The 26,363-nt window shown below is 43.1% G+C and overlaps 1 protein-coding gene across 4 annotated transcripts in view; it reads right to left on the reverse strand.

Moving 5' to 3' along the window:
* Window positions 1-25,902, reverse strand: part of TUNAR (TCL1 upstream neural differentiation-associated RNA) — a 161,987-nt gene extending 136,085 nt beyond the window's left edge. For 2 of the 4 annotated variants that reach the window (XM_063160023.1, XM_063160017.1), the window contains exons 1-2: window positions 25,810-25,902; window positions 1,680-1,769 (exon numbers count right to left, since the gene is read on the reverse strand). The gene's annotated coding sequence lies outside the window, so the exon portion shown is untranslated. Of the gene's footprint in view, window positions 1-1,679; window positions 1,770-2,809; window positions 2,908-25,809 lie in introns of those variants that run through there. The other 2 variants (XM_063160019.1, XM_063160020.1) reach the window with 2 other exon arrangements.
* Window positions 25,903-26,363: the final 461 nt, after the last annotated feature.

Here is a 26,363-nt window from a genome sequence, read left to right on the forward strand (position 1 = left end):
CATAGATAACATCTTGCTTCTGATAACTTCAGCACAAAACAAAAAGCCATGCACTCAGGGCAGAGCAAAAAGCCAAGACAACCCTCTGGAAAGTTTAAAAACAGGGTAAACCTCATTTGAAGTTGTAATGAACAAGCTTGTCTCTAAAGGCTTTAAATGAATATCCTCAAGCACACTAGTAAACATTTTAAATATGTATTCACAGTCCTGTTGGATTCTAATGCTCCTCTGATGAATAAAGCTGATTCTCCTTCTCAGTAAATAATTCAGTAGCAAAGAATTGCTTGGCCTGGAAAAGAGATGAACAGTGGGCCAAGACTTAGGATAATTGCTCTTTTCTGAGACATTTTGGCCTCAATTTTGACTTTGTGGGTAGAGGTTTCTGCAAAAGAGGCAGTCATACAAATAAAGTTTGTGTTTGTATTCACAACTGCAATTTAGTATTCATTTTTCTGACCTTTATTTTTTATTGTGTTAGTGGAAGAAGGAAGAGTTGATGGCATTAAAAGAGAACCAGGAAACATATTTTATATAAGCTTCTGCCACAGAGGAATAATTTTCATATTCAAGGACAAAAAGTGCAGTTTTGTTCTACTTGGGGTCAGGTACATTCATCTTGTGGTGCAGTGCTGCTGGTATTAGATACCTGGGAGTGCAGGAACTTTTATCCTTTTATCCTTTACCTAGAGTAGGATCCAGAAAGCAAAATACTATCTTTGTTTCCAAGTGGGGTTTTATGTTTATTTAATGTCAGCACAAAGATGCAGCTAAGTACTGAAGAGCAATCTGATTAGGAATGAGGGTAACAGTAATAAAGCACTCCTAAAAAAACAGGCAACTCCAGTTTCCTCCCTACTAAAAGTAAGTATTTTAAACCAGAGACTTAAAAGCAGACTAAAACCTTCCCAGGTTAATTCCATTACCTCTATGGGTCAGAACATGGTTTGTCCTAAAACACCTGATTTAAACCCCACAGGAACCTTTTGGATCAGACCAAAAGGGGCAAACAAAATGTATTCATTTTTGATATTAAAAAATGCAGGAATTTGAGCCACACATATTCTAAATATTGCTTTTGTGAGATAGTTATGTAGATCAAGGAAAGAGTAAGTCTGAAACAGTCACAAGGCAGAAACCTTTTGGTAAGCACCTGAGCCTTCCTTTTCAAGAAGCAAAATTCCAACCCAACAAGCTTCTCTGAAAAATGGAGATAGATATTCACAGGCATTGGCAAACTATTAGCTCAAGATCCTGAAAAGTCCTAAAGCCAGCCTGGGAGACCCACTGCTTAGATTAAAAAAAAAAACCACACAAAAAGAGGAGGGTTAAAATAGAAATGAGATGGACAGAGGCATGTTAAAAGACTAAAACTTCTAGCAGCCAGTTTGAAGCTCTGCTTTAACTCTTTCCAAAAAATGAAGCTTTGTGTACTTAAGTTAGGAGGAAGCCAAAAGACTAGATATACCAGAGCCTCACCTCATTCATTTCAATATTTTTCCAGTTTAAGTGTGTTTGGATCCAGCTTGTTTCTAGACAACTTCAGGAAAAGCCTTATTTCTATAGAGTATTTTCCACAAATAACAAAAAGCAAACAAAAATTCTTTTTAATTGTTTCACAAAGACTCCTCCTGATAAGTCAGAAAACTAAACATAAACAAAATTACATATGTAAAACTGACCTTTTCTGTTTTGAACTTTATCCATGGAAGTCAGCTTAGCTGCATGAACAAATCTTCCTGGGTGACTCCCTTCTGACTGTGATCTTGGCACTAGAAACAAGGAGTGACACAACAAAATGCTTCAATCTGGAGACATAATGCTACCATCTTAAAGTCTAAACCAGATCAATTCACAAGCTATAAGTGCAAAACAAACTTTAGAAAAAAAGAAAATCAGAGCAGCAATCACTAGGCAGTGTCTTTTAGTGAAGCAGTTTTGCACAAAGACTGAGTGCAGTTGCTCACAGCTGTTGCATTTTGTGTATGCTCAGTTAAATCCCAGGAGTATCAGCCCTCTGACAACTTCTGTCCCTGACATTTCCCCTTCATCCCAGCCCCACATCACACAGCAGCAAGGTGGGTCATGCCTGTCTCGGGGACTGGTGTTTGCTCCAGACCAGAACTATCAATTCTGCCCTGCAGCCTGCATTGAGGTGCATCCCCTCAGGTTCCCCCTGCACAGAGCAGACTCAGAGCCAGGGGCACCCAGCAGAGCTGGGGCTGCAGGAGGGCAGCCCTTCACACCAGCTGCACCTTCATCCTGGCTCCTCCTCAGCAGCCTCCTGCTTTCATGGGTCCTGTCCCTGCCAGGATGCCATGAAGGGCTGCTCCCTCCAGCCCTAGGGTGAGCCAGTTTTGCATCTACTGAGTGTGTTCCTGCAGGCAGCAGCTACTGGGGAGCAGAACATGGACAGGGGGACAAGGACAGAGGGGAGAGCAAGGCAGAAAAGGTGTTCCATGCTCAAACCGCAAAATGCTTTCAAGCGTTTTCTTGGTTAACACTCTTATTAAATAATAGCTGTACAGCAACTCACACGCTTTTGCTTTGGTTTTGGTTTTTTGTTTTGGTTGGGTTTTTTTTTTCCCATACTGTTTGATTTTGTATTTTACTTAGGCTGTGCCACCCGAAATGCTGGCTGTTCAGCTGGACCTTCCTTGTGTGTTGGGAGTAAAGAACAGACTGACAGACATGGTGTTGGGATACCACAAGCACATGTCCTATGTATTCTTATAAGTGAACAGGCTCAGAAAGATTTTTTTTCTTTGAGACGACCAGCATTTCTGCAAAATTTCCTACTGGAACTTCTTACACAAAACAGAGAGAAATCCCATCTGGATACTGCACACAAGAGCTCACATCAGGAGAGAGGCGTGGAGGGGCTTATGGAGGTGATCAGAGGAGCATTTTCTCATGACAGAAGGCTGGAAATCTTGTCTGCACAGTGAAACACAGACTGAAAGAGGAGACAATTGCAGTCACTGAAGCATCCAAGAACTAACTACCATGAGAGAAAAATAATTGTTTAATTTAATAGAGATATTTAGATTAAGATATTGTGTGAAAACTTGCCACAATCACATCCATTCTGTAAACTAGAAGAAGATTTCCAGCTCTTAGGAGGATGAAGCTTGGGGAACTCTCTTCCCAAAAGTCATATTTTACAAAAAAGAAAATGAAGGCCCCAAATTCATACACAAGGTTTGTGTCAGAGAAGGGAATCAGATACTGTAGACTTAAATGCCAGGCCAGGTTCCTAAAAAAAATCAATGCTCTTATCAGTGAGGGTCAAATGTGTTGAAAAGATGGTTTGCTGGGCCAAATTTTGCAATCCAATGTAGGTGAAGTTAGTAAAAAAACAAATGTGAGAAAAGATATTAGATTTTTCTAATGTTAATAAACTGTTAATAAGTAATAAAGAAATTTTAATGGTAAATCAGTACCATTGATTAATCTTCAGAGTGATTAGAAAAATATTTTCTTCTGAGGAAAATATTTACATTTCTGACACAGAGCATTACTTTAGGATGCGACAGAATTAAAAATCAAAAAGGTTTTGGGCAGTCTTTTCCTTCTTTTCCTTCTTTTCCTTCTTTTGCATGGCAAAGAAAACATTTTATTGATAACTCAGTGTATATGTTCTCCTGGGTTGGATTTTTTTTCCTTTTAAATTTAATTGAAATTATCAATACAGTCATGTCCTCAGGGAATGACATCCAAGATTGTAAATTTCAGTTACAAACAAAAAGGCTTAGACACTTCTCTTTTTCTGAGCTCCTTTTGATTTGGGATTATCACCGGAGTGTAATCTAATTTTTTTCCTCACATAGTGCTTGTCAATCTGTAGACCTGCATTTGTCTTTCTCAGTGCCAGAAGAGATCAATGAGAAGTTCTATTCTAGGATTCCCAAGGGTGTTTCCCTTATCAGTTTCATTACCAGACCTATTTTATGTCAAGCCCTGTACACTATTTGCTTCATCAGATTTCTCTAAACTCTAATTCCAGTACCAAAATCCCACATTTTCCAGATAATCCTCAGATGCTCCCTTTATGCAAACAGGGAGATGTATTTGCTGTTGAGGAGTACAAGTGGTGTTTGTTTGGCTCCTCAGGTCCCCATTGCCTCCCCCCAGCCTGGGAGCAGGGACTGTGTTCCTGCTACAAACATGTTGTCACCGTCTCCAGCAGGGAAACGGTGACACGGGGTCAGGCACTCTCCTCGCTGCTCTCAAGGATGTGCATTGCCTGTCTTGGGAACCTGGATTCCCAAACTGTATTAAAAATGCAGTCCCAACCTTCCTTCCCCCTTGGCCTTACATGAGGCAGAACCTCTCAGATTTTGGGCAGCCCTACTTTGTAAAATGTTTAGTTTCTGATCACACTCGAGTTAGAAAATCACCTTTGGTAAGAGCGAGCGACTCAGTGCTCTCATCTTGAACTCCTACCGCTGGAACCAGAGGGAACTCAATTTATCCAGTCAACATGCTGGACAAGACTTGAAAGAGAAACAGGAGGACGTGCAGGAATCTTTTACAGGAAAGGCTGGGCACAACCACACTATTTACATTCCTGCTTCTCTGCAGGCATTTCTGTTCTCTGGCAATTTCTTTCTGCAACATTTCCTTCCTTTCATAGGAGCTTGGTCTGAATTATGCCATTTTACCAGGTTTTCTCTGTTGTTTCTAACAACAAACCCCTTCATTTTCCTATTTTCCACTGAAATTGAAAGACTAGTTTCTCACATGCAGTCAGTGGGATTGGAATGGAATTTCCCCAACGCAATGCAGTCTTAAACAAAGATATGCAGGGATGCAGAGGTGAAGGTTATTCCTTTCTTAAGAGTCGATGTGTTTTCCTGTCTCCCTGGGGAGAGACAACTTCCCTCTCTCTACTTGTCTATCAAAGTGCTGCCATTAACACCCAAATGTCTTGCTTCATCCCCTGTGAGCTCCAAAGAGTTAATAACCACAGCAACTTTGCAGAGAAAGCAGCTGAGAAGAAATACACCAGCATAATGTAAGAGTTTATTTATTGGTGTGAGCCATGGAAACATTCCTATAGGACTTTCACAGCACCTCCCTGCATCACTGTAAACATACACAGTTTACACTCATTTCTGCCTAAATATCTTCAGAGAGATGGGGCAGAAAGCTTTAAGCATGTCTTGCAGTAAGTTCTTAGGTGATTTGGGGCATTTCCTGATACAGCAATGCTGAATTGGACTTTCCAAATCAACATGTGGCACTGCCAGGCATCTTGGCATGCTGTACTGCTTGATCCCAGCAGAGGACAGAAGCTGCTGCTTAGGGCCTCTCATGCAGAAGCTGAAACATCTTCTAGAGAAACAGACTGCCCTGGGAGGCACAGGACGTGTGTGTGTGTGTGTGTATGTGTGTGAGAGAGATGGCAGGAGGCACAGCAGGAGTTCCTGCCAAGGCACCAAGGTGAGGGAGAGCCCCACATCCTCTGCCAGCCCCTGGTCCCACAGCTGTGAAGGCACACAGTGCTGTTCTCACAGGTGCACCGTGCAGGTGTGGAGGAAAACTTCACATTTCTGCCTGCAAAACTCGGTGTGATGCTGGTGCAGGGCCACAGAGGCAGAGCTCCCCTGCTCAGGTGAACTGAGAATTAAGTGCTGTGCTGGGAGCTGCCACTGGGCACGCTGAGCTGTCACTCTTCAAAGGGCTTGGTTGTGTAAGCGGACCAAGGGAATCACTAAACCACAGACAATGAAAACAATTTTAAATGAGAGACTAAATGAAAGGAAAAAAGTTGTCAAAATGTCAAGGTTAATGTTTTCATAAAACTAACCTGGGAATGGCCAGACAGTGTAAGTGTAAACCTTAATTAAAACTTTTAAAGTGTGAATACAAAACTACCTTTGGTCTAGACAGTCAATAAATCTATCCTCCTTAATGAAATACTGGTCCTTTTGGTATTTCTGGTCAATTTTTGTCCTCATCTTTGCAACTGTGTGTAACATTAATACTCAGATCCCTGTCTGTCAAAACCAGAGGAGCCATGCAGAGCAGCACCACAGCCTTCTGCTTGGCTCCAGCTCCACGTCCTCCTGCACCCCTGGCTGGGCCAGTGCTTCTGGCTGTAGCTCTGGGATGGGCAGCAGTGTCTGAACACATGCAGCAAGCTGGGCAGTGATACATCTCTGCCCCCACCCCTTTGCTGGACCACAGTGGTCTATGCAGAGGATGTCAGAGGCAGCTTCCTCTGTCTGCACAGCACCTGGGATCTTGAGGCAGTCTGCAGGAAAAGCATTTCTATGTCTTACAGCCTGGCACTGCTGTTTGGATAGCCAGAGATGGCAGAAATGCAATCTGCAGTGCCTCTGAGAAAGCCTGACCCCAGCACATCTCCAGCAGATTTTAAGAGAACACTCTGAAGAGCTCTGGGATCTTGTTTTCTTGCATTTTGTTGTTAGTGGGTATCATCATCCAGAGTTATAGTTCTCTATAAATTATTGTCCAATGTTCTTGAAATAAAATTACATTTTAATTGATTTTAAGAAATTAAAGAGAAATAGTAAAACTTCACATGATATCAAATTGTTTGGTTATTACTGGCTTAGTGCATACCATATTTTATATACTATGGCTCTACATGAATTTTATAAAGAATGTGTGTGCTATCTGAAGACACACAGAGCAGTTGTTCTTTCTTCTTTCCTTTTAATTGCTGTTCATACCTGTGTGCGCAAGCAGAATTTGGTTAAATTATCAAGATTTAGTGGAATCACCACACTGTGCTTAGACACTCAAAGCTCTCTTAGCCCATTTTCCTTCATCCTTCTATCCTTCATCAAATTTGCAATTGCTTTCCTTAAACAAAAATTCCAACTTTGTGACCAAAGGGTGCTCTTTTTTAAAACACAGCTTTTGAAGACACAGTTTGCAGCGTGTGCTGCCAGTACAATGCGGATTTCCCCTGGGCAGGATCTGGCCTTGCACTGTGATAAAAACCAACAGTCAGGAAAAAGGTGCAGGGACAACCAGCATGTTGATAACAAAGATTGAAATAACCAGCTCTGCCATCTGCTCCAACTTATAGTCTTAAACTTGGACTAAAACTTGCCTTGATTTCTCTGACTCTACCCCAGCATGAACTCCATAGCTGGACTCCCAGTGAGTCCATCAATATCATCTCAGCATATGAATAACAGAATGCTAAACAAGTATTATGGCCCTGTAACAAAATAAGGATATTGGAATCTTACATCAAAGCAATTTTGTTAGAGGGCCATAATATTAATTCAGCATTCTGTTATTCCTAGTGCTAATCCTAGTGCTAAAACAAGGGCTGTTTCACATGTTCCAATCAACAGGGAGCAAACACAAGCAGTACTTCAGCAGCCCATGAGCAAATATGGTTGTGGATATTTAGTGAGAATAAGTATAACAAGGAAGATGACAGTTTTCTTCAGGAAGGTCACTAATCAAACAGATTAGATCAGAAGCTCCTATCTTTTCTGTACAGAAAAGACCATCTGAAGTTTAATTTGTTTTTCATAAGACAAAACAAGAAAGTTATTGTAGCATATAAAGCCATGAGCATATTACAAATATTCCATCAGAAGAAAAGCATAAGCTGAGAGTCAGATACTCCAGATGAATGTCAAAATATTTTGACTTATGTATAGATTGCAAATTGCCAAAGCTACCCCAATTAAAACAATGTAAGAACTTACTTTCTTTCCAAAGAGATTTCAATGCAAGCCTTTTTTTTTCTTTTTTTTCTCCAGTACATAAAAAAATGGATTTAATGTGAGTAAACCCTTTCTGCCTTTGCTCATTTGCTAGTGAGGAATCTCAGACATGAAACAATGTGTGACAGAACAGTAGAGAAAAATAATAATCTAACTCTACAGGAGATATGTCCTGGCATAGTAAATCAGCCCTGAATGCTCCCAGGGCTGCTGCCTGCATTCATGGTTTTCTTTTATTTTACAGTGTTTTGTTAAATTGAAACCTGATGATGCTTTGAAATAAAAACCTTTTCTCAAAAAGGTGCTTTGATTTTTCTTCTGTGGTTATGGAGTTGTTTTGTTGTTGGGGTTTTGGGTTTGTTTGTTTTGGTTTGGTTTTTTGTTTTTTGGTTTGTTTTTTTTTTTGGTTTTGTTGGTTTTGGGTTGGTTGGTTGGTTTGGGGGGGTTTCTTGCTTTTTTTGGTTTTGGGGGGGGTTGGGTTGCTTTTTTTTGTTGTTGCTGGTTTTGGTTTTGTTTGTTGGGTTTTTTTTTTTTTTAATAAAGATAACTACATGCTTTTCCTAGTTCTGAAGGCAAATCTTTACTGTGTAATCTGCCTGGATCTGCAGAGTTGAAATTTCACCTCTGCCATTGAGGCAAATTTCTAACGATAGAGGTCTAGAAATTCAGAGATGTCTGTGAAGGTGACATACTCCAATCCAAGTGCACTGGTACAGGCAAGAGCAGTCCCAGAACTACAGAAATATCAGTAGTTCCTAGAAATTTTGGCCAGAAGGAAACAAGACAGAGAGCCTGTACTCCAGTGAGGGACAAGCAGCCCAGTGTAAGTGAATGAACAGTTTGGGGCAGAGGACAAGCTGGAGGGTTACAGCCACTGGTTTTTAGTTGCCTTTGGCATGGGGTCATAGCTCATCCTAGAGAGGAGATCCAAGCACTGGTAGGGAAGATCACTACCCCAGGCCTTGGAAATGCCCAGTGCCTGCCAGTGCTATTGCAGTGGGTGCTCCATCACCCTGTGCAGCAGGACAGATTCCAGGGCCCTGCCCTCTGGCCCCAAGGCTCAGTTTAACAAAGGGCTGGAGCCACTAAAAGCCAGGGCAGCTTCCTCAGGAGCTGCTGCTGCAGTAACCCAGAAAGCAGCACTTTGGACCCAGCCTGCCATGAGCTCAGCCCCCTTGCCAGGAGCGTGGGCAGTGAAACACCACTGGCCCCTGGGAGACTGGAAGCTCTTGACTCCCCATCACTGACATCCCCTGCCCCACAGGACCTGGGCACAGAGGTGTCATCAGCTCAGCTTTTGGGCATCACACACACACAAAGCCATCTCCAGACCTTCCCTGGGGTGTGGGCAGGAGCCAGTGCAAGGCAGCAAGTGAGGGAAAGTGCTGGGGAAGGAAGGGAAGGCTCACAAGAGATGCCCCAGCCCATCTGTGCCTCCTGGCATAGCTGAGACAATCAGGGCTGTTCCACCACTTTAGGCTTCCTGCCATCCAGAAACTTCCTGTGCTCAGACCCAGCCTGGATACACGGTCACTTGTTGGACAGAGTTTTGCATTTGGTTTTACTAAGAATCGCTTGGCTTGGGAGAATTTATACTTGGGTATTAGAGAGACATAAACAGCCATAAAAATTCGAGCTCTGCTTGTACAAATGATCCACTGATGTGTGTTAAATGCACTCTATTGCTGCACTGAAGTCAATTTGCAATTGATCATATTGCATTTCTGGTGTCAGCAGATATGAAAACATGTCATTTACCGATGCTTAATGAACCTCTATGCTGACAAGACATAAATAACAATAAGCAGCTCTCCAGTTAAGGAGGTTAACCAGCAAAGTACTCAGTGAAAACATTAAAGAGGTAATCATCTGGCAATTGCTGTATACTTGGAGCAGCTGCCCTCAAGGATGACTAAACCTATGCAAAGGACATTACAAGAAAAAAGGAGGGAAAAAAAAGAGGCAATTAACTCCATGTTAGAAGCTGAAAAATTCTATCTGAATGAAGGAAAAAAAAAAAAAAGTAATTGCCTTTCTGGATTGCATTTGTAGCCTTTTCCACAAGTAGCTGAGGTAATCTGCTTAGTGGGGCTCTTGGACCAAGCTCTTTGACCACTTTTTTCCTTTGGAAAGGAAAAGGCAAAAGAGCAAGTTGCTCCAGTGTTGCTCCTCTTAATTCTTCCAGGTAATGTTCCTCCTTTCTTCTCTCTTTTTTGAACCTTCGTGTTTCTTCCATGGGTATTTTAGTCCTTTTTTCCCTTTTTTTTTAATTGGGACAAAGTTTTCAGTTTTCTATCAAGTCAAAGGAACACAATAAAAAGGAACATTACCAGTGCTTAGAAGCATTTTACAAAAGTAAAACACAGCAGATTAAACTTTGCTTTATACTTAATGGAGCAATTTAGCAGTAGCTACATTCACCACCGGACTGAACAGAAATTTCAAGTTCAATTCAGATTTTAAGTAGATGTAAATGGTGTTTATATTTCATCTATGAAACTCAGAGCAGCAAGAGTTTTCTGAGCAACCAGAGGGGTCCAGAAGAGTTTAACCTCTCGTGGCTCAGATATAGCCACTACTCACAGGGCAGGGTACACACAATACCAAACAAACAGACAAAAAAAGCAGTCCTATATTGCTATTAAATGCAGCCCTGAAGGCCAGCAGGATCCCCCATGCCAAAGGGGTTGGAGTGGGATGACCTTTAAGGTCCCTTCCAAGCCTACCCATTCTGTGACCCTGAGCAGCAGCGGGTCAGCTGGCTTTGGCAGTGCATCATTGTGAGCCAGCACCTCACAACCTGCAGCTGCTTCAGAAAACCTCCCACATTATAAGCAATTACCCCAGGCAAAAGGAACAGTCTAGTGAAGATGAAGGAGGAAAGGCAGCCTTCCCTTCCTGCAGAGGAAGCACAGAGATGCTCAGAGATAGCAGAGGTAGTAAGGAAGGTGATGCCTTTTGGATAGTCAGTAATGACTGACTGTTCTAGTGACAAAAATTCCCTGCTATTTCAATTCTAATATAACACTAACTGTGCAAAATCACCACATGTCTGAGACAGGAAAGTGGGTTGTTCATCATAAGAAAAGCAATTAGCAGGAAATTGCCTGTGTTCTTGTATGGCCTTTGCCATAAATGCCATCAGATACCACATAAATCCTTCTAATTTCAGGTATAGTCTCCAGTAAAAAAAGCCATCACACAGTCCCAACCCTCCTCTCCCCTGTATACATCCTATCCTAATTCAATGCAAACATGTTGCCCCTGGACCACAAGAATCACCCATTTCCATACCACATTTTTCACCAGTAAATGCAAAAGTAAACCTCAGACCAACAGAGGTCAGTTCATTAACCCCAATTTGCAGCTTCAGAAAGTGGGGAATGGGAGATGTCTCTGCTGACATTCAGACACTGGTACTCCCAAGTGTGGTCAAAGGAACCTGACTGGTTTTCCCTGTGGTTACCGACAGTGTCCACAAAAACCTGGACTGATTTGCCTCTACTTGCATCTTTCAACATGCAGATGCCATTTTTTAATACACAATTCAGGTGAAAAGTTTTTAAAATTGAGTAAAACCTCAAACCATTAGCATGGCTATTTTTAAACTTTCTCCTTTTTTGTAAGCATTCTGATAACTTCTTGATGACCAAGTTCCAAACCTCAAGTTCCAAACATGAGACGTTAGGGACAAGAGATAGGGGTTACCAGCATCCCTATTCCTGTATACATCAACATTTAGTGATGAAATTTAGGAAGGGTAATTGCAGAAACACTTCTCAAAGAGTGTCAAAATGTGCTGAAAAAGGCAGTATGCAATAAAGCAAGATGTCACAGAAGCCTTGATGTCTATTGCCAACAGTTAAATGGAACCCAGCTGCTGTTTGGCCAACTACAATTTGAACCAAACATGAAGGAGAATGAAATTGCAATCAATAACACAATCTTAATGCCAAATTAAATATATCCTTCACAACAAACATAGTTATACACAAATAACTCAGGAGCATTCCATGTCACACAGCAATACTCTAAAAATACATTTGCTTTCAGATGGGATTATATATGGCCAAGAAGTTTCTTCATAGCTCACACCTGAATTTAGAGGCTTTTTCCAGTACTGAAAGCTTTAATCAAATTAAAAACTTTCTCCCAGGTAGGATTATATCTCAACCTAATAGAGATACCCTATTATTCTTGCTGCTTTGTAGAGAGAAGAAAAAAAAAAAACTTTTATGTAAGTCTGTGTTTGATTTTTGAGAAATTAAATAAAAGAGAAAGTTTTGTTTGCACTGAAGGATGAGATTTCCCTCTGGATTTGCTGCCCTCTAGATATCTTTCAGTATAAAACTGCTGTGTTTTTTAAATGGATTTTGCAATAATCTGCTTTAGCTGAGGATGTAATGGGGGGAGAGGTGAATGAGTACAAATGCAGGGAAGAGGCAGTGTTTGAAGAGTTTGTCAAGATGCTTTTTACAAAGTTAAGGTGTCTCCAGACGATGCCAGCTGTCCAAAGGAGGGGGACAGCTATATGTGTCTGTGGGGAAGGTAAATCAGTGCTGAAGTGCTGAGTGGTGGCTGTGCTGGGACAATGTGCTCCATTTGCTCTGCAGAAGGAGCAGTGAGATTATCACACACCGTTCCCACATACTGCTCCACCACTGAGTGTTAGTGCTGCTGTGAGAAAACCCATGTGGAGGCAGATTTCTTTCCCCAGAATTCCTCCCTATCTCTTGGATAATACAGTACTGCAAAGCTTTCCTCAGTGATGCCAAGCTCTGGGCTGGGAGTGCCACTTCACACATTCCAGATCTGTTTGATTTTCTCTGCAGCAGAGAATAAAAATATTTCAAAGACTTTAGCAGAACCTTTTTGCTACATTCTCTGTTTCCAGGCCTGCAGTGGCTCTGATCCCTCTGTTAGGGATCCCAGCAGAGGGAAATGCTCAAGCAAAAAGGCACAGAGTGCAGCAGGAGCCTGAGAAAAAAATGTCATACAAAACAGGAGCAGTGCTGTTGATTCATTATCAGATCATACTAGTAAGATGAGGATTAGGTAAGCAGGGGAGCCTATTAGTAAAAGATAACCATAAATAAATTCTTCAGTTTGTTCAAGGTAATCGGGAAAAAGATGTTGTTCAGATTACCCAGAGCTAAAAGACTTCTAAGGGTCTCTCCAAATGAGATGAGACAAATAAATTGCCTCAATTATCTGTCTCTTAACCAGGGTGCTTACTATGGGAAAGGATTTTTTGGGAAAAACAGAAACATTTTATTATTAGATGAAGAAAAAAACCACCTAATTATTTGATGGAGAAAATAAGGCCTGACTTTTGGAGCCTCAAATCTTTGTGCAGGTATCCTACACGGATTTCAAGTAATTTGGCTATTGCACAAGTATTTGTATAGGCTTCCCCCAGGCAAAATCCTGTAAAAATAAAAATGTACTTCTTTTTCTCAGCCTAGACATAAATATTCTTATTGGTTCCAAAGAAAATAACATTGCAGAAAGCACTGCTTTTGCATTTCAGTGTCTGCAGGATCTGACACCTTGACAAAATTATAAGTTGGCATGTAGAAAACACCATTCATCAAGGGAAACTAAGGGAAAAAACAGTTATTAACTCTCAAGGTCAGTGTAGGGTGATCAATATTATTAATTGCGTGTGGATAAGTTGAGACAGCAGTTCAGCACTCTAGCAATTATCTGAGATTCAATACCAGTATTAAATACTGGCAGTATTCAATCATGGGTGGTTAAGAAAAGAAGCTCCCCATTCTGCTCCCCTCTAGCAGGTGAAAGAAGGTTCCTGCACAGCTGGGCACCTTCAGCCCTGTGCTCACACCAAGCGTGATGGGGCACAAACAGACATTGTGTCTGTCCTGTCTTTCTTTATGCTGGAAACAGAATCCTCCAACTAGCAAAAAATGCCCTGCCTTGGTGATATTTCTGACTCTACTATAAGGTGAGAATTCCCAAGTCCAGCCAGACCTTGTGTTACCAAGAGATTGCAGCATGACTTTATCTGTGTTGGAACAGGAATCAGCAAACACGATTTCGGGGAAGAGCGAGTGCAGTAAGGCACAGCTTGCTTACACAGCACACAACACCACAGACATTTCTACCCACAGTCCCACCAGTTAGTCAGAAAAAATCCCTGCTGAGTTACCTAATTTTGTTTTATACAAAATCCTAAATCCAGATTTCACTTACCTGTTCAATGTAATTTCTAAATCCTAATCAAGACAGCAAGAAAACATAAATTCCTAATTTCTAAATGCATGAACATTTTAACTCCTACAATTTTATCATAACTAAAGTGTTAATCCTATCCTATTGTCATGCCTTCAGCTGATTTATCACTCCAATTTATCTTATTTGATCACTTTGTTCCGAGGCACTGACTTCTGTGGTTAAATACTTGTTATAGACTCTCACTCACCCTGTGGTTTTGGGGAATGGGAAGGATCCTGAACCTGTTCCCTCTACTTGGTTAATCTGGGTCAGACAAGAGCAGAAAAACTCCCAAACAAAAATAATTTGTATTAAAATTTGCAAGAGTCCTCAAAACTATATTTTTTTTAAGTCCTTGGCTGGAATGGCCAGGCCTTGGCTGTTCTTACTGCAGCTGCTGGGAAGAAAGAATGAGCCCTACAGGGTTGTTAGTCATAGCACTTGTTGCTTGCCTGAAAGGGCCTAATTTGCTATAGTGATAAGCAGAGATGAGGAACCTGAACAGAATAAAAGTCTTGCTCTTGCTTTGGACCAGAATCTCAGGTGGATATTATTATTTATAAATTCAAAGACTGTCACTGGTTCAGAGCTAAATTTCAGGCATTCATCCAAATTAAACCCAAAGCTTAAACCTTTTGACATGAGCATTGCTCTCCACCAAGCATTTGTGTAATTAATATATCTTTTTTTAAAAACCTTAAAAAAACCTCCAACAACCCGCAATTCAAAACTGTATCAAATGAGCTGGAAAAGTACAGAGAAAAGGAGGCATTCAGTGAGAGCCCAGAAGCCACAGCTCTGACTTACATAAGCAAAGGACAAGAAGTGTCTTTCATGTAGGAGTTTCTTTTCCTGTCATGATTCAAACTAATAGTGAAGGTGGGTTCACTTACAAAATGGATTCCAAAAGAGGGACATTTTCCACTGACAGCATTAGCCAACCCCAATGTGCATGGGACCATCATCTTCCTCCAGTCCCACTGCCAACACCAGCTGTTCTTCCCATCAGCCTAACCCAAGTGAAATCTCTCCTTCCAGCAAGTAACACCTGCTGAGGCCCCTGCTGCCCCGAGGCACGATTACTGACTGGTGAGGTTGCCTAAGCTTTGTACTGATCTATTAAAGCTGTGACAGCATCTGGAGGAGCAAAGGGAGGGTAAAAATTAACTCAAACAATCACAAGAAGCAGTAGAAGGGGATGTGAAGGCAGAGGTCCTTGATTTCTGGTTATTTTAATCGAATTTTGCCTATGAAAATTTGCAAGTAAGTGGTGTTGGTGCTGGTTCAAAAAATAAAGAAGTACAGAGAGCTGAGCTGAGGCACATGGACGGAGGAATTCACTTGAAGTATCCCACTTTCAATTACACTGCAAAACCTGTTTAAGTTATCTCCCACTCCAGGATGCCAAAGGTATCCCTGTCCCCTTCCTCTGGGCACTTGCCTTCAGCAGCTTCCCTAGGATGGGACACCCTCCCAGGTGTTTCCCCAAAGAACACTGGGTACTGTTCATCCAGGAAAAGAATCTCTGCTCTGTTCCAAGCTCCAGGGCATGACAGTGAGAGACAGGGAACACAGCTGGGTCCCTCACTAGGTGTGGCTGAGCACAGGGAGCCACATGGCATCCAGCAGGAGAGGATTCCTCAGAGGAACAGGAGTGCAGCAGCTGGCTGGCCCCAGTGGAGTGCAGTTCACTTCTGGGCTCATGCTGCAGTCGTGCCCCAAGCCCAGCAGATCAAACAGTGATGGAACTGCAGTTTGTTTGCACAGAGCAATGACAGCTTCATGCAGCACTCCTTAGGCTGCAGCCAGCATGTGGGAAGGGAAACCTGGATTGTTTAGGGGGAGCCCTGTCTTTGTGGAGAGATGAGACACAGGGATCTCAACTCTGTTCCTGCTTTTGCCCCAGGGCTCCTGTGCAAATCCCCTGCCCGTGCTGGACTGCAGCACCCTGGAACTGTTCCTGGCATCACATTTGTTTTGACCCTCTCTACACATTGTAAGGTCATTTAGGATCTTTACCAACAAGACATCACATGAAAGATGTCAGTGTCCTTTTGCTGCTTGATCTCCTTAGAAGTCCAAACAAATACACATGCCCCTCTGCAGGGATCTAAGCACAGAATAGTGATCATGAGGAAACTGCTCACTGCCAAGATCTGCTCTTTCATCCCAATACTTCTATGGGCTTTACTTGATATATGTGTGCATTTTTCCATATGGAAATCAAGAATAAATAAGTGGACTCTGTTCAAAGTTTCAGTCATTCACACTATCTAGATACAGAAAAAAAGCTAATTCTAATCAAAATAGCTGCAAAATATGAGATTTTCAACAATTATAGAGACAAAATATTGTTTAATGATATAGCAAGTTGACACTACTACCTTCTCACCAGAGCCATCAAACCACACTGGTGAGAGCTGGATTCTCATTGATATAAATAAAATTAATCCCACTGGAATTAACTTAGTCAACATCCATTGAAGACTTACCTTTTACTTTTCTACAATTACTTCCACTTTCAAATGTCCCCAGGGTGATGAATTGTGGATTTATACAAAGCCCATTGCACTTCTCAGACTTTCACTGTTGCTGCACTTTTTTAGTTGTCCCAGTTTTTCCCCTCACATCTCCTTTTAAAACTTTGGCCATATAATTCACTTAAGCTTCTAAATGAGATACCTCTATAAAGAGCATCTGGGTCAGCCAGCCTTAATTTGAAAATGTCATTACTCCCACACTAAACTTCTCCAATCAATCCCACAGCAGCCATCATGGTTTGTATACCTCCCAGAACAATCCAAGTGAAACTGTGGTCTTTTCATCTTTCAGAAAGAATAAAAATATGAGAAAGGGGTAAGAAAACACCTCCCAGGTGGTGAAGACTCAAATTGCACAGGGAAATAGAATGAGAAACTATGCTCATTTCCACAGGTTTTTTGGGCTGCAAAGGTGCAAAATGTTATCTGGAAAAAGGAAAAAACAATAAGGTTTTAGCTTGTGCATGGCTCAGTTCCAGCTCAACTATCTCTAAGTCAACATCATTTTGCAAAGTTCAGAAATATTCAAGATGCTCCTGAGGTTCAGAGTATCATTACTGTGTCTCCCATATGGCCTCTCCTGCAGGTAGCTGGAGAAAACTGTTTCTGGGTCAGAGGAGTTAACAGGATTACATCTCATCTAAAGGTGGGGTGCTTTTCACTTTCTTAACCTGAAAGTTAAACAGCTGCATGCCTAGTGTCCCTCTGCAGCCAGTTTGATGAAGGCATTTTCAGAGGACACTTCTTTTGCTCCTATAGCAGCTATTAAAATAAGCTGAATCCCTTGCCCTCAGGAGCTGCTCACCTACATATTTAACTCCAAATGTCTCTGGGAGCCAGAGCTGTATCTTCAGCCATAGGGGACTGGGTGCAGCTGGAGGTGAAGGTGCTTCCATCCAGGTGTCTGCAGGTGAGTGCAGGGTGCAATCTCTGGCAGAGTTTGCTGATACAGTGAGTAGACCCTGGAGAGCATTTCAGCCTGCCCTCAAGCAGACAACTAGGTCTGACTGTGTGCAGGTGTCTGGTGTGGCCGGCAGCTTCCAGGACAGCAAAAGTCCTGTGCTAAATCTGCAGCTCTCTGGGGATGTCCAAACTACTCCAGGGCATCTCAAATGGCACCAGACAGGTTTAAGAAACTGAACTGAGTCCCTGATGATTGGACACCTCTCTGTATTACTCTGGCAGGACTGACTGACCATCATTGACTACAAACTAAGCACAGACAGCCATTTCACAGGTAGACAACTCCATGCAGATGTCAGTGTTTGCCTAACTCCTGTTAGAACCTACCCAGGTGTTGCACACTGGCTGGGACATAGCAGCACCACAGCAAAGTGCTTTTCAGCATGTGGATCCTGTAGGGGGATACAGTATGGGTAAATGAAGGTGGTGTAGAATGTAATCAAATCCCCTAAAGAGTTGCAGCTGGACCAATTACTAAAGATTAGGAGCAGGCCTGATCTTAACAGGCCACACCTGTAGCCAATAAGAACAGTGGTATAAAAGAGTGGGTTGGTGGGAGCTGAAGTCAGCTGGCTGCTGTGAGGACCAGGAACAGTCAGTGCTTAGAGGACCTGCCTATGAGAAACACTGAGGTGGTATGAAACTGGTGATATGAAATCCTTGCACTATAATGATAATAGAACTCTTAATATGTGAGACAACAGTATCCCAGCACTTGCTCCCCATTTTCCCAAGGAGGACACACAGACAGCACAAGCAAACCCAATGTCTCTGGTCACTTGTCACTGGCACTGCAGAAACAGCTTGAGGACAAACCCTGCTCTGTGGGTTAATTAGTGTTAGCTCATTGTTTAAAAAAATTAGGTTAAGTCATTGATATAAGGGGAGCAGAACCTGAGCCCTGGAGGAAGCATCTCCAGCAGAGTCATTAACAAAGCTTAAAGAGTCTCACAGTTCCTGCTCTGGCATCATGACCACAGCCCCTGTACAAACTGATATAAAAGGTCAGGGTCTCCTCCTGTCTGCTCTGCCCTAATTACAAGCAGAAGAGAAAAGTAAATGCCTCTTTGCATTTCATCAGAAAGCATATGGACTTGTGTTATCATGGTAATAAAGGTAATGCACATTTGCTGAGCTCCAGTGGGCCATATCAACAAAAGCAGCATGTTTGGAGCAGTGTATTTTCTCAACAGCTACACCAGACTCTGGATGCTCTGAGCTGTGCTTCAAAGTGGTAAAGAAAATAAGTACTTTGGGTTCAAACTCAGTATCATTCAACTGGCTGTTTATAAAGAAATGGCAGGAGATGTTTAAAATATGAGTGCAAGGACAGGCTCTTCAATCTCATGAACCAATCTAGAGTTAAGTGAGTGAATCACTCATCTGCTCTGTGAGCTAATAAGAGGAGAAAATCAACTCTGAGAAACCAATTATAGTTCAACACCACCAGGATGTGATCTCAATGTCAAGTAAGTCTCCCAAAATCAGTCTCTGGGGCTCGCTGAAAGTTCTCCATGCCAGAATAGAGTAAATTTGTTTCCAGAAGATCTAAATGGACACATCCAAATCAAAAAAGCAAAATGGCAGCATAGAATGGTCAACTAGAAGCAGACATCTAAAAACCAGGAGTGAAAATTACAGCAGTCAGATGAGATTCAGCATTTGAAATGCCAACCAAAGAAGGAGAGTGAGCAGAATGAAGTATTAACCCCACTACACTACAGTGAAACATGGATTTGGTTAGCTCATAAACCTCAAGGTTTATCTATGAGAGGTTCCTGTCATATTCTCAGGATACCAGCTCCCAGTACTCTTTAAAAAATATGTGGTAGGGCTTCATTGTGCACTCTTTATGATCTCCACAAGAAAAAATAATAATATCAAATAATAATCTAGAGGGGGCTCAGAAGCAGTGGCCTATTTGGGACTGCTCATTTTGTGCTGAATACCTCAAAGCAGAAAGGACTTTAAACAGCCAGGGCTCAGTACTCACAGTCCCTGGAGTCCTTGCAGTAAGAAGATCCCTCTGAAAGAGAGAGGCTGTATTTCATCCTCTGTGCCAGTTGCTATATAAACCACCATGGCCCTTTGCCTGCATTTGGAAGCCCCAGGCCTGATTTTCAAAGAGACCAAGCACCTAAAGTTCCAGCTGAACTCAGCAGTTCAGGAAAACAAACTCACAATAGCTGACCAGACAAAATGATATCCCTCTTCTGAGAAAAATTTGATTTAATTTTCTTTTAACTTTGGCTTCTCCAAACAGAAAACTATATAGTAAATTCTCCTCAACATGAGATTTGAAGTCACACTCTCCTATTACAGCTTTTTTTGTGAGGTAAAAGATTAAAAACAACTTTTCCACCAGACTGAAGACCCTTTAGCCTTGGGGGAAGGGGACAGGAAGAAAAAAAGTAGCCACAAGCTGTATAGTGACAATTTGCCTTATGCTGGCAGGATGATCAGGAAACATGTAGGCATTTTTCTGCTAGGTGGAGCCCAGATGAACACTCACAACTTGGTCATCTTAGAGGAGTTCACAAGACATTAACAATAATTAACAATAATTAACACAAAGCTTTTCCCCAAGATTGTATCTATAATCTCTATTTCCTACTCCATACTCCCGGGACTGAGGACAATTTTCTTTGTCTTAATGATGAATAAAGTGGTTTTGAGAACTGCTCTGGGCAACCATCACTGAGATCTTATTGTTTTTATCTAGCCCAAAGTAGTTTTGGGTGAGGGAAGAAATGTCAGAGCTGTCTGCTCTCCTGCTGATGTTGAAATAACAAGATCACTACATGTTGGTCTGAGTCTCAGACATGAAAACCAACTCAAAGAAGCTTTTGCTGATGGCATTGGTGTGCAAGTGGCTCAGGTTTTTTGTAGGGTCTTAGTTCTCTTGAGCTTTGACAGTTGTGGGTGTTTTCATAAATGGGAAGAAAGGACCCAAACCTACTGACCCTGAAGCATTAGCCATTCAATTCTGCTGTGGATCTTGCATCTGGAGAAGCCCACAAGCCTGTAAATCAGCAAACTGTCACATCAAGCAGCTGAATTACTGTGTGATGACATGAGCCACAGCATCCCATGGCATCAGAGAGGGGAGATTTTCTTGCAGAAAAGAGCATTGGAAAGGCTGAGCAGTGGGACCCTGGGGAGCTGAGTGAATCAGCCATGCTGCTCTGCTCCATGCTGCCGTGGCAAAACTGACTTTGCATCTAAATTAGCTCATTTAAAAGTGTCCTGGGCACCTCTGCACCATCCTTTCCTCCCTTATGTGACTGCATAAGAAAATTTAAAGGAAAAGGCAAAACACAGTCTTTCTAAAATCTACAGCCTAGTTTATCATCCATAAATACAGCACTTCTCCAGGCATTTCCTGGCTGATGCTGTTCCCCCCCAAATACCCAGAGAAATCCTCAAGTGCTGTATACTAGAGGTTATTAATGCAAAAATAATTGCACAGAACAGACCAAAGAGAAAAACAGCAGGTTATTCCATAAGCCCAGAAAAACTTAAATTTTTTTTTGTTATAGTTTTTGTTACTATAAATCAGTATTTCCTGATCAGCAGAGCACACTGAGATGGTGAGCTGTACAAATCTCAAGAATGAGGCACAGCATCTTGTGCCTTCTAATTAGTTCTGCTGGCATAATTGACTCTGGCTGGGCACCAGAGCTGGCACAGCTGTGAGCTGACAAAGCTGTGAGGAGGCAGGAGCAGGTACAGAAGAAGATGGGCAACAGCAGCATCACACACCTGTGAGAGCAAGGCAAGCAAGGAAAGACCCTAGGGCTGAGGGAAGAATATATAGAAAAGATCAGAAGAAATAGAGAAGGACTGACAGGCAACAACAAATGAGAAAGAAGGAGGTAGTAGCTCTGATGGCTGCCTAAAAGAGCAAAGAACCTCTGGTTGAAGTTGATGAAAACTGTGCTGTCACAGACATTTTTTGTTAGAAATCCTTTCTTTCAGATTTGTTCATCTTCTGGGAAGCTGAGGCCCCAGAAAGAGAATGTAAACAATTGTTATCAGCTGCTGTGGAATGCAATAGGATGCACCTGTGATTGGCCCATGTTCCATGTGTACAATTAAGGGCCAATCACAGGGCAAGCTCTCTGGAACACAGTGACAGAGAACTCTCTTGTTTTTAGATTCTTTTCTATGCTATTCTTAGGTTGCAGCATCTGCAGCTTCTCTCCTTATTCTTTTTAGTATAGTAATAATGTATTATATATCATATATCAATAAATCCAGCCTTCTGATCATCAAACAAGATTCTCATCCTTCTCTCACCCTGGAGACCTTATCAGGTCACTGTAATACTGTGCATTTGTATGAACAAAGGTTATAAACATGAAATACTTGTTAAAGATTTGGTGGTTGGTTGTTTGGGTTTTTTAAGCTATTGCACAAAATCCTACTGAATTTCTTTTCATGGTGACACGGTCACTTTGTCAACCTTCTCTGACAGAACAGAAGCAGGGAAACACCTTTGAAACAGGATGTGGCAACAAAGAACACAACAAGGACTCCAAAAATTGTCCCAGTTTGCATACAATTAAGATAGGAAAAAACGGTGTTTTTAAGGGTAAAGGTATGGATTCTTATGGATTCTCTCTAAGGGAAAAGGTATGGATTTTCCTCTCAGTGCATCCAGAGTATTCTCTATAAACATGCAGGGTTTTTGTTAAACAATGTTGACATTGATATTGTATCTAATTAATTCACACATAGCATTGGGAGGGAAAATTAACACATTCCCTCTTATTTCTTCTTCTGAAATTAGACGCTTTGTTGTATTCATTTTCTGCTTTGCTATAACCAAATTTCTTCTTTATTTTTTTTTAATAATACTAGACCTTCTTCTAGTGAGTGACAGTAGTAAAAAGCATTCTGCCAGCCAGCCCCTGCCTTTACCTAACAATTTAGAAGGTCTTAAATGTTTTGTTCATATTTTGTCCCCATGAATGCCTTCAGCACAAAGATGCTGCCTTGGTGCTACCCCCAGGAAGAGCTTCCCACCACAGCTGGCACTGATGCTCCTCAGCTCCTAGCTGCTGGCCTCCTGCAGTTCCCCACAGCAACCTCTCCATCCTCTGGAGGACTTCAAATTTAAAAGCAGTGTGTAACCTTCTCACCAGTGCTCACCTTTTCAGACCCACGAGCCTGACAGACACACAGAAACAAGCTCTGCTCTGCTTTCTCAGAGGCTGGAAAGGGGTCACTCATCCCCTCGTTGGTGTCTCACCTCCCAGGACAGCTGAAGGCAGGGTTTGGCATCACAGGGGTGGGATGTCACTGTTAGAGAGCAGGAACAAGTCACAGGCCTGATGCAGCATGGAGATGTCAAGGGTGGTCTGGGCTCCTTTGGACATGCAGCCCAGCACAGTCTCATCAGACAAGAGATTTGCAGCAAGCTCCCCTCTCTTTGTTTCACAGCATCCTGCCTAGGCCAAAGAGCCTTTGAGGCTTATCTAAATTACAGTGGTTCCTTCTTATTTGCCCACTATGAGTGTGTCCCTGTTGGAGTTAAAACAGATTAATGTGATGAGGCATGACTCCTTCCTGCAGAAACTTTGCTCTTTAGATACTACCCTTTTTCTTTTTTTCCCCCTACTTTATATTCTGTCTTCAACCAGCTTATAAAACAGAAGTGTATATCTGGGTATAGAGAGTGTGTGCTTTCTCAAATTATCTCAATCCTGTTTTCAACTCTGGGTACAACTCTTACCTTCCACTTCTCCAGCAAAATAGCTGTTTTTAATTAAGGAAGGCATATTTTTGCTGCAGATCAGCTATTTCATACTAAGCTCCTTCAAAACTTTTCAATATACCATCTGGAGCTGATGATTTGCTGCTTTTTAAATTATCGATTTGTTCCAGCTCTTCCTTCTGACACATCTTGATTACCAGAAAGGAGCAAGTCCCAGTAGGAATCACTCTGATATTCTCTGTGCTGAGGAGAGCTGCAAACAAATCATTTAGATTCTCAGCAATGTCCTTATCTTCTTTAATTTCTGCCTTTAATTTTCGGTGATCCAGTTTCTGAACCAGCAGTTAATTATTCCAGCTCTCCTGACTGACACACCTGAAGCACTCTTATTTTATAACTCTAGTATTTTGCAGTGCACCATGCTTCCTTTTTATTTCCCTTTCATCTAGCCTTTACACTTATTAATAAACCAATGTGTTGGAAAGCTTAGGTTAGATTTTCAGATTTGGAAGGGTTCCCTGACACTTAGTTGTACTGATTTCCTCTTTGTTTGCCCAGTGTTACTGTTGTTGGCAACATACATGCCCTCCAGACTCTATTATTGTTCTTAAGTGGAATTCATGGCATCTTCCTCTACTCTTCCCTCAGGAGCTTTTGTGACAAATCCTCTCAACACAACCAGAGCCCAGATGCTCTGAAATTTCAGACACTTTTTTGTATTTATTTTCCACTAAGCAACAGGACTGTATTACATTAATATGTCTGCTAGCAGCTACAGATGCAATCTTGTCTTGAATTCCTTCCTGCATATTGATTAAGAACCAAAAATCAGGATATCAGGATGTAGGCACCTAAAAAAGGTGGCATTTTGATCTGAAATTTGCTACTGACTTAAGTCTCTGGCCCAAGCTGGGAAAACAGGCACCTACTCCTTTTGTAATCCTTTCCAAAGGCAGTATTTGGACAGCACCTGGCAAACCTGGGGTGTGTAATCCATACCAGAAGCAAGATGGTGTTGGAAACTGCTTGTCCACAATAGTGCAGTGATTAGGGTGCTTTCTTCCAGACAGGGAAAGGCTGCATGGCAGGGAGGTCAAGCCATCATTGCCCATCCCAAATGAAGCACTTGGGCACCTGGCAGGGGGAAGAGGACACACCCTTCCTCTTATTGGGACAGGGTTCCTGGCTCAGAGAGACCTGCAAAGCTGCTGGGGTGAGAGGAGGCCTGGCACTACAGCTTGGTGCTCTGGGGTCTCAGAGCAGAGAGGTCGCCCATGTTTGAGTCAGTGTGCTGATCCTAAGCCCCTCATTTCACCCATGAGCTCAGTGCAAAATGGTCCCTAAAACAAAGTGTGTAAATTACTGTCTGATGCCTGCTGAGACTCCTCTTCAATATGCAGGAAGAGCTTGTCTTTCTGACACACAGGTGTCTGGGATGATGTTAAAGCTGTGGCCTGAGCCCTGAGCCATCTCCTGCTCAGAGCTCTCACGCCTCAGCCCCAAGGAACATCCAGCTCCTGCCTGAAAACTTGACAGTTTGGCAGAGTGAGCTGAACTGTACCTCAAGTTCACATGAAAACCAAAGGAATTTGAACAGGCTTGCTTTGGGCTTGTTAAACTCCTTCCTGAATTGCTGTTCTTCAGTATTTTCTTCCGGTTTCCTTCTGCTGACACACCTAAACATGGCTGGACAGCAGACTGCTTCCCTACCCAGCTCATGCCAAATCATTACTCATGTAGCAAAAGCCCCCACAAAATGTCAGCTGAGCTTTAAATCATTCATTGTTAAGAAAAAAAAAAAATAGAATCCTACCAATGGCTATTGAATTGCTGTTAATGATTTAAAAAGAAAGGACTAGAATGCAGCACAACAGACATAATCCTCAAGTGGTTCTACTGCCAAGGAGGTTTGGCCATCCTCTCTCTGGTGGCTCTTTCCTCACCAGCCACTTCCCCTCCACCCCTGGCCCTGCTCACTTCAGCCACAGAGCAGTGGGTGCCACAAACTCAAAATGGCTCACGCACAGCACAGGGGTGGCTGCAAGCAGGGAGGCCTCGTAACCCACCCAGACACCTGCAGGAGGTTTGCTTTTGGCCTCTCTGCCTGTCAAGAAACAGATCTTATTTTGGTTATACCCATTCAGATAAAAACCTCAGGCTGAAGAAGTGGGGAGTTACATTTATATCACATTTAAAACCCTGGTCACTGTCTGGTTACACATGCAGACATACTCAGAGACAGAAGCAACTGGGGAAAGGCCTTTGACGTTCCCTTCCATTAAATATTCCTCAAGTCCCCAGCCTGGTGACTTCATGTTGCTACAGCTTCTCCCAGGGCATCCACAAACCTGTTCCAGCTCCTGCTCATCTTTCCTGGCCACGTTTGAAGCCTCTGAACCCAATGAGATGAGAGGATGCTAACAAAACATTAAATCGCCAAGAAAATGTCACCACAACCCTCTGACCCCCTGCTCTGCCGAGAGACCGAAAGAACCCCAAATTCCCCTTTGCCACCTCCGATCTTCCCACCCCGATCCGCCCTCAGGCTCGGCGCTCGCAGGGCCCACAGGTGCGCGGCCGTGAGGCGAGGTCCGTGTGGGGCACGGCCGGGGGTGCCCCGGGCCCCGCTGGCGCTTACCTTGGCAAGGGGCACGTGTGCGGGACCTCGGGCCGCCTGCCCCGGGGATGGCGCCGGGAACCGGCCGGGAAGCGGCAGGGAAGAGGCCGGGAAGCGGCGGGGAGCCGGCGGATCCCCGAGGAGCCCCGGAGCGGGCGCGCTGCTCCCAGGAGAGGCAGCGGGGCTGCGGGAGCCCGGCTGGGGCACGGCGCTGCTCAGGCGGCGGCTCCGGGCAGGGCAGCGCGCTGTGGAGCTGCTCCCCGCCGCGGCGTTACCATCTCGCGGTCCCGGCGAGCGGCAGCGCCCTCAGGCACGGCCGGCATCTCCGGCGAGGGCTGGGAGCGGCATCGCGGTGTGCGCCTGGGTGGGTAACACCGGCACCGGCTTCTCCCAAGGAAAACGAGCACCCCAAAGAGTAAAATGCAACACAGATGGAAAACAGGCAGCACCGCATTGAGAGATGCTTCTGGGTCAGGGCTGTGCCGCTTCCCCGGTCCAACAGCACCATCTCCTGGGTGGCCGTGGCCGCTCGCCCCAAAGCGTCTCCCCGTAAGAACCTGGGCAGCTTTCCTCTG

The sequence above is a fragment of the Melospiza melodia genome, chromosome 6 (assembly GCF_035770615.1).
Source record: "Melospiza melodia melodia isolate bMelMel2 chromosome 6, bMelMel2.pri, whole genome shotgun sequence".
In the NCBI taxonomy this organism is placed as follows: domain Eukaryota; kingdom Metazoa; phylum Chordata; class Aves; order Passeriformes; family Passerellidae; genus Melospiza; species Melospiza melodia.